This window comes from Nicotiana tomentosiformis, chromosome 2 (assembly GCF_000390325.3).
Source record: "Nicotiana tomentosiformis chromosome 2, ASM39032v3, whole genome shotgun sequence".
Lineage (NCBI taxonomy): Eukaryota > Viridiplantae > Streptophyta > Magnoliopsida > Solanales > Solanaceae > Nicotiana > Nicotiana tomentosiformis.
In genome coordinates this window covers 143,535,131-143,544,005 of record NC_090813.1, presented here as the reverse complement: position 1 = coordinate 143,544,005, position 8,875 = coordinate 143,535,131, and positions in this window count along the sequence as shown.

Genomic DNA, 8,875 nt, shown 5'->3' with positions numbered 1-8,875 from the left:
CTCCAAAGTAACACGATCACGAAGGAGGTTTGAAACACTAGAAATCAGCAGCAACCAGCAGTGAGAACATGAAGAAAAATAGCCCGAAATCAATCCGAAACACGCCCGATCCCCTCGGGACCCCGTCCATACATACCAAAAAGTCTCATAACATAACACGGACCTACTTGAGGCGTCAAATCACGCATAACAACATCAAAATCGCGAATCGTACCTCAAATCAAACTCAATGAACTTGAATCTTTCAACTTCCAAAATGCGTGTTGAAACATATCAAATCAACCCGGAATGAACGTAAATTTTGCACACAAGTTCCAAATGACATAACGAAACTATTTCAACTTCCGAAACCACAATCCGAACCCTATTTCATTAAAGTAAACTCCCTGTCAAACTTATGATCATTCCAAATATTAAAATTTCTAAGTTTCATCAATTAGCGTCGAAACCTTCTAGAAATATCCAAATGCAAATCCGGGAATACGTCCGAGTCTAAAATCACCATCCAGACCTAACGGAGGCATCAAAACGTCAATCCGAGGTCAAATACAAAAAAGTCAAATTTGGTCAACTCTTCCAACTTTAAGCTTAAATCATGAAATTCATTCTTCCGAATCAATTCTGAATGACCTGAAAACCAAAATCGACGATTCACACAAGTCATAATACATCATACGATGCTGCTCAAGACTTCAAATAACTAAACAAAAATACAAATTCTCAAAACGACCGATCGGGTCGTTACAATTAGGCCCACTAACTATTTGTCTAATATATTATCTTATACATTATAATAATTTTTCTCCTACTGCCTTTGACCAATAACTACAAATAAAAATTAATTTTTCAATTCCAAAATTAATAAGTATAACAAAATATTTTGGGTTATTAAATTTTTTCCCACTTAAAAGAATATTTGTCCACAAATTTTAAGCGAGCTATACCCTAGAAAAGAGAGGTATGAACATTCTGTCGTTACACTCATCTTATCCTTTTATATTTATATTATATACACCTCGTGTAACTCATTTTGAAACGTATTAATAACTACAACTATCCATGAATCAGAATCTCTACTCTAGTACCTTAAATCATAGTTAGATATGTTGAACACTTTTTAATCATCTCATGTAAACTTTCATATAAGGAACTTACTCGCACATGTCAATCGTGAATACCCTTCCGTGTTATTCTAAGACAATAAGAAACAACAAACATAATATCATTTACCTGACAATTGTGCATCAACTAGCACAACACCAATCAGTCCATGCACATAATTGCATTAAATTCAGACATCAGCAACACAAATAGAACGACTCTGGTGTCCCATCCTTAAACAAATATCACACATTTTCTATATACTCTATCCACAAATATGGTCTCCTCACTAGGATTGTCACCATGTATAGAACACTAGGAGTACTAAATATGACGAACCGGTCAATCTATGCCCAAGTTCACTTAAATGTCAATATTACAAACCATAACCAATTCGCAACTATTCCTCTGCCCTAACTGTGATCCCACATGCCCCATAAACACAATCAATAATAGTAGGTTCCCCCACTTGGGTAAAATTATACCTTTTTCAGTTGTCGCATCATTTTGTCAATATTCAAACTTTCTGAACTCATGCATTACTAGATACAAAACATATCATGATGATTGTCAGAATGGAATACTGAATTCAATAACATTCGTGTTAATTCTTTTCAAGTATTTGAACTCTTCAAATTGTCTATCGCTCTTTAATACGTTACATGACAGTCTCCATACTGTACGTCTTACCCTTATTTTAATAACTAATCATGCCATTATTCGCTGAGTTTCATACTCAACCTTTTACTATATTGGTACATTAAGTGTTATACATAAGGCTTACTTTCTCTCACATATCGAAATTCATTAACGGACCCCAAGTAGTCAATGTTGTACACTTTACATCACATAGTGCCACTATCAAGGTCATACTCAACGCACTTAAATTAGAATAGTCATGCCACAATTATACTTATAACATTACCATCACGATATCACTAGTAATATCGAATCACTTAAAAAAGCATCAAGCTTAGAATCACATAACCACCTTCCTCAGAATGTCTTTCACACCAACCCTAATAGTCTAGTGGTGTTTAAGCTATTATTACCTTACACTTCTTACTTATTCATTCAATTGTTTTATTCTCCAAATCAAACTCATAACATGGAGTTGTATCCACAACTTCTAATATTGAATAAGTCGCTCTCATGCAAAAATCAAATCCTTAGACCACTTTGCAATTCACACAAATTCTAAACATCCAAATATTTGACTAACTCTCACACCTTTTCTCAAAAAGAATTGTAGTACATGTTCCTTCAAAAATAGAGTTATCCCAAAATGTAAAACAAGTAAAATCTTAATTATGCACATAACATTTCATGTACTCAAGGCCACTCTCAATCACCCATATATTGTTAGAAACTTCCAAATCAATTGTGTCGTCCAGCAAAGAAGAATACGCGCGACCCAGCCGTTTGCTAAAGGGATATCCTAAGAATAAACTCAATTAAGTATGGGTTCCTGCATACCCATGAGTGAGACTCTACTAAACACTTCTCCATGACCCGGGATTTAAAACCTAAGCTCTGATACCTAGTTTGTCACAGCCCAAACTACCCTTGTAACGACCCGACCGGTCGTTTTGAGCTCTAGCATGCCGTTTGGCAGTTTGAGGCTTTGAGTAGCTTCACTTCATGTTTTGTGACTTGTACACATAGTCAGAATTGAATTTCGGGAAATTTGGAGTTGATTCGGGAGGAAAATTCTCAATTTGGAAGTTTTAAGTTGGAAGAGTTGACCAAGGTTTGACTTTTAAGTAAACGACTTTGGAATCGGGATTTGAAAGTTCCAATAGGTTTGTATAATAATTTTGGACTTGGGCGTATATTCGGGTTGAGTATCGGATGGTTCGGGAGCGTTTCAGCGCTTAATGTGAAATGTTGGCATTTTGAAGGTTTTAGAATTTTTTAAGTTTGGTTTGAAGTGGACTTTGATGTTATTGATGTCCATTTGGAATTTTGAGCCCTGGAATAGGTTCGTATCATGATGTTTACTTGTACGCAAAGTTTGGTTTTATTTCGGAATGTTTAAGTATGATTTAGAGGCGTTCATCGAAGTTTGAATATTTGAAAGTTGAAAGAAGGATTTTGATTGCAGGTTCATGATTTTGATGTTATTCATGGCATTTAGAGCCTTTAAATAAGTTTGGATGAGGTATTGGGACTTAGTGTTTTGATTGGACGGGATCCCGGGGGCCTCGGGTGTATTACGGGATGGTATCGGACCAAGTTTTGAAGTTTGCTGCTGCTGAAATGCTGGTTCTGGTTTTGTTCTTCGTGAACACGGAGGTGTTCTCGCATTTGTGTAGAAGGATTTGAATTGGGAGACAGATTGATAATCGCGTTCTCGGTGTAGGACTCGCATTCGCAAAGGCCTGAGAAGTAGCTCTACGCATCCGCGTTAAGGGGATCGTGTTCGCGAAGGTGAAGCTGGGCCTGGGAGATTCAAGCCTTTGCATTCGCGGAAGGGCTGTCGCGTTCACGAAGGATTGCCTGGTAAGGTATCGCGTTCACAAGCAGTTGCTATCATCCGGGAAGAAGATATTTGGTCCCGGAGCTGATTGCTCTTCGCAAGCGCGAAGGTCTGGCCACGTTCGCGAAGAAAGGTTTGATTGGCAGTGAGCTTTTTTATTTCAGGACTTATCCCATTTTTCTCATATTTTCATTTGGTTGGGCGATTTTTGGAGCTCTTGTATGGAAGATTTTCATCACCTATTATGAGGTGAGTTATTCTCACTTGTTGTAAGATGAACAAATGGATTATATATAGATTCGAATATGGAATTTTGTAGATATTGTGGCATTTCAAGAAAAACCTAAAATTTGATATTTTTGAATTTTGACCATGAAATTGGACATAAAATTCAGAATAAATAATATATTTGAGTTCGTGGTGCTATGAGTAATATTTATCTTCGAAAGTTTCGGAATTCGAGCACGTGGGGTTTGACCTTATTGACTTTTTGAGCGGGGTTAAAAATTATTATAAATTGATTAATTATGAGCAATGAAGTATATTTTTGTTGGTTTGCATGTTGTTTGACTATTTTCGGATCAATGGGCATCGGTTTGATGTGTTAAAGATGCGTTGGAGCCGGTTATGGAACTTCGAAGTGAGGTAAGCTCTTGTCTAACCTTGTGAGGGGGAAACTACCTCGTAGGTGGTATATTTGTTATGTGCTACATGTTATGGGGGCTATGTACGTATGAGGTGACGAGTATCCGTGCGTATGCTAGAATTCCTAATTATGTCCGGGTAAACTTAGACTCACGACATGATTTAATTATACTATTTGAGTTATTCTTGCATGTTTAAAAGCTTTAATTCACATTATGACAAGAAACTAGACTCACGTAGAGTAATGGACATGATATTTTAGATACTTGACGAGCTACTTGAATAGGCATGAAAATTGTAATTTTCTTACGGATCCCTCCCGCATTATGCTTACTCATCAGAAAGTTTCTTTAAATTTCATAACTCACACGTACATTCGTGAGTGGGGTCAAGGAGCCGTTAAAGTTTCTTATTATAGGATCGAGTAGAACGGCTCAGTAGTACTCTTATGGGATCGGTTCACTCGCCTCGGCAGTATCATATGTCACGCTCTTATGGGATCGGGCCATTTGCCTCAGCGGTTGTATGAAACACTCTTATGCGATCTGGTTGTTCGCCTCGGCAGGATGTATCATACTCTTATGGGATTAGGTAGTTCGCCTCGTTGGATGTATCATACTCTTATGGGATCAGGTTGTTCGCCTCGGTAGGATGTATCGTACTCTTATAGGATCGGGTCGTTCACCTCGGCAGAATGTATCATACTCTTGTGGGATAGGGCAGTTCACCTCGGTAGAATGTAACACACTCTTATGGGATCAGACCACTCGCCTCGGCAGTTCTATGAAACGCTCTTATGAGATTAGGTCGCTCGTCTCGGCAGAATCGTGCGTAATATTTGATAAGAAATCAGTGCATTCGTGAGTTGACCTAACTTCAGACGTGATATGTTATCCGGTGTTCACCATTAAGTATTTCATCTTAGGTAGTATAAGATATTTGAGGACCACGTGTTTACTATTCAGTTGAGGACCGTATTACGTACCTATATTTGTTTTTACTATTTACTTATCATGTTTCATACCTATTTATTTTTATTATATTGGATTTATTGGACGGCTAGCAAGTGTCAATGTCGACTCCTCGTCACTACTTCTCCGAGGTTAGGCTAGATACTTACTGGATACGCGTTGATTTACGTACTCATGCTGCACTTCTGCACTGATTGTGCAGATATTTTCGGTGGTCTATTGGGCACGTAGGCGTAGCTGTTGAGGGGATTTTATGGTGAGTTGTATTCCATGCTACATCGCAGCATACAGAGTCTCCGTCATTAGTATTTACTTTATTCTGTCTATCTTGTATTCCAGATAGATATTGTATTATTATTGTACTTCCTAGTAGATGCTCATGCACTTGTGATACCGGGTTTTAGGATGTTCTAGAATTTGTTTGTGGTTTTGTTTAACATTGACACACTTCTACTTTATATTGTATTTAAATTGTACGTATCCATAATTTTCAATGCATTAATTCCTTTATCTAATAAAGTTCATGATTTCAAAAATAATAAAATAAATAACTAAGTTGATGATTCACCGTTGGCTTGCCTAACAGCTACGTTGGGCGCCATCACGACCTATAGTGGGAATTGGGTCGTGACAGCTTGGTATCGGAGCTCTAGGTTTACTTGGGTCTCACGAATCATGAGCAAGACTGGTAGAGTTTTTCGGATCGATACGGAGACATCTGTACTTATCTTCGAGAGGCTACAGGGTTGTTAGGAGCACTTCCCTTCTTGATTCCTCGTCGTGTGATTTGATTCCATTGAAGCTTATGCCTTAATTTCTTTCCTACTCATTTTTATACGATGTTAAGGCTTGTTATCAATTGGGCATCGAGGAGTTATAATGGTACTGCAGATATTGTGCAGGATGTTTCTCTCTCCATTTTCGGGCGAGCTATTATCATTGCCTTGTGGAAGGATTTTTAGCCTAGTGTTGGTGTTGTTTACGGTTTCGAGACTATGCATAGTGAATTGTGATGTTCATGCATTGTTATCGCGCAGTGCCGGTGTGAATTATAGGGTGCTTACTTATGTGTCGCGGCAATAAATGATTCAGGAGGAGGATTAATCGATTCATGATTGGGGAGACTCGGCATTTGATTCAAGCGGGGGAGAGGCAATCAGACTATGGACGTTTAGGCATTGGTTGAAGGAGTAGTGAGGTTGAACATTTCCATATTTTATGGAATTCTTTTTAATATCATGGTGTCACCGTCCTTGATTGAGTGCATTAAGGCTCGTCGGTATGTTGGTCTACAATTGTTTGCCTTTGGGCAAGATGTTGTGAAATTGTACCGAAGAAGCAAGTTATCAGAGATGGCAGTGTGTTTCGGCTTCAGAATCGAATCAGCGTTTTCAATATTAATGGTTCGAGGGAGATGATCCCTAAGGTGGTTTTTGCAATTAGTAATCTTGAATGTAATGATAAGGGCTTGATTGGATGTAGGAAAATGTGAGTGTTTGATTATTGTTTTGGATGCAATACGGATTCGAGTTCAAACATATTGTTGGACCTCCGGGTGATGTTAATGAGTGAAAGACTTCTTATGGCTGGAGGATCAGTGTGGACCCAGGGAGATTAATTGACTTCATTATGAATGTAACCATATCATTGGCATTGGAGGAGGTCGATATGAGGTTACACAGGTAGGTTATCTCCTGTGAGCAGGTTAGTGGTTGCGTGATTTTTGATAAAGTTCCTGCAAGGAGTTCTACTTTCTACCTAGCAGGATACATATACTTCTATGTGCGTTTGGATCGCTTGAAGAAGATGGTATGACTGTCAGGAGGTCAAATGTGCAATTGTTACTGACAATTTGGGATGTGTTATGATGGGTACAACAAGAGCTTGCGAGGAATTTGGTGGGTTAACGGTGCGAGATCATAGTAATTGAGAAGGGGGAGTTATTGTGGGTTCTGAATTTATGTGATTGTAGCTTAAAGCTAAGTAGGGGAGCCCGCCGTCTACGATTGGGTAACGTGGTTATGTGCCTTGGCAGTATCGGGTTATCGGTACATTAGTGGATCAGTTATGACTAAGTAAAGAAAATAACAAGGGAAATTCGGGCAAGGAACTTGATGAATGTGTGTTATATTTTGCCTTATCAATTCATGTGCAGATTTTGGGATGACTCAGAGTTTATGCTTCTTATGGATGTGATGTACAAGGAGAATAATTCATCTGGTTGCTTCTTTGGGAGTGTTCATATGCTAACAGCGCACTAAGTTTGGTTATATATTTGGGACCAGGTCAGGGTGTGTGACTCTCAATAGTAGTTCTAGTGGGTTCAAGAATTTAAGTGTTGTGTCTAAGGATTTTGGGTTCGTTATGTGGCTGAACACCGGGATTTTGCAGTAGAGTGTAAAGAATACTTGGGGAATTTCTTTGTTATCATCGGGTATGCGGTGCAGTGTTGGAGAAATGGTAAAAACAGCTTCTGATTTGCATAAGGTCTTTCAAAATGGGTGTATCAGTTGAAAATTCTATTAAGTGCATGGGGAGGGTATTAGATGGCTCATAGGTATTGAGACGACGTGGTCTCGTGATTGGGTCACTCGGGATGAGTGTTGTTTTTTGAGGTCTGTTGCGTGTTTGCATAGAGCTATTATTTCGAAGGCAAGTCAACAGTAAATCAGGAGAAGTTGAGTCAGTTAGTATGGTTTGAGTCGGCATGGTTGTGGAAACAATCGGTTCCCTCAGTATGGTAGGCTACGCAAGTGATTCGTGGCTATACGTGCGGGCTTGACTGTCGACGCAATTGGATTGATTTGGAGGTATTTGATTATGATGGCTTTGTTATGTGTAAATGAATTCCGGAAGAATTATGGTGGTTTAGAACACGACTTGACTTCTGCATCTTTTGCGGGTATGGGAAGTTGGTTGTGTGAGGCGATCCTTCTTCTGAAATATGCTAAGTGAAAGGTTTCTAGCCGATGAAGTATTTATTCTACTGGTGGTTCAGGAGCTATGATGAAATTCTTGCACTCTCGCATAGAAGCATGATAGATGCAGCGAGCGATATGAAAATTAGAAGTTAAGGATAAAGGTTGCGGTTCAGTTTTGATGAAAATGTCACGAGCTCGGAGGAGCGAGGAAAGATTTCAGATGTTCAGAGTATGCTAGCGCTATCTTAGTGTCTCCTGAGAATGGTGTTCTTGATTTGCATCACAATGAAAGTATGGTTGGTAGCCATGGATGTGCTGATTTTGCTACCCGGTGCAGTAGGTTGAGAGAGTAACTACCACAGGATGATTGTGTAAGTGTGACGTAGTAGTCATTTATGTGGTAGAAATTGAAATCAGGCATGAAGATTCTAGTACTGTTGCTGATTGGAGAGTTTATGTCTGAGAGACGCTCTATTATTTTGTTGTAGACTATGGAAGTTGTTCCAGATTTGACTGTCAATCGTATGTATCATGGATAGGGTCATTGTGAGTCCTTGGGAGGTCATAGACCTATTTGGGGATGATCATAATCGGCTAGAGGTCTGTTGGTAGATTTAAGGTGAATGTATGCTCTACGTCGGATCGGATGTGTTCATTCAGCATAGCATTGCTTATGGAGGAGTCTTACGGCGTTGGATGTTATTTTGTCATCATCTATTCTATGTAATACTCTATTATGCCATGTGGATGTGAGACGA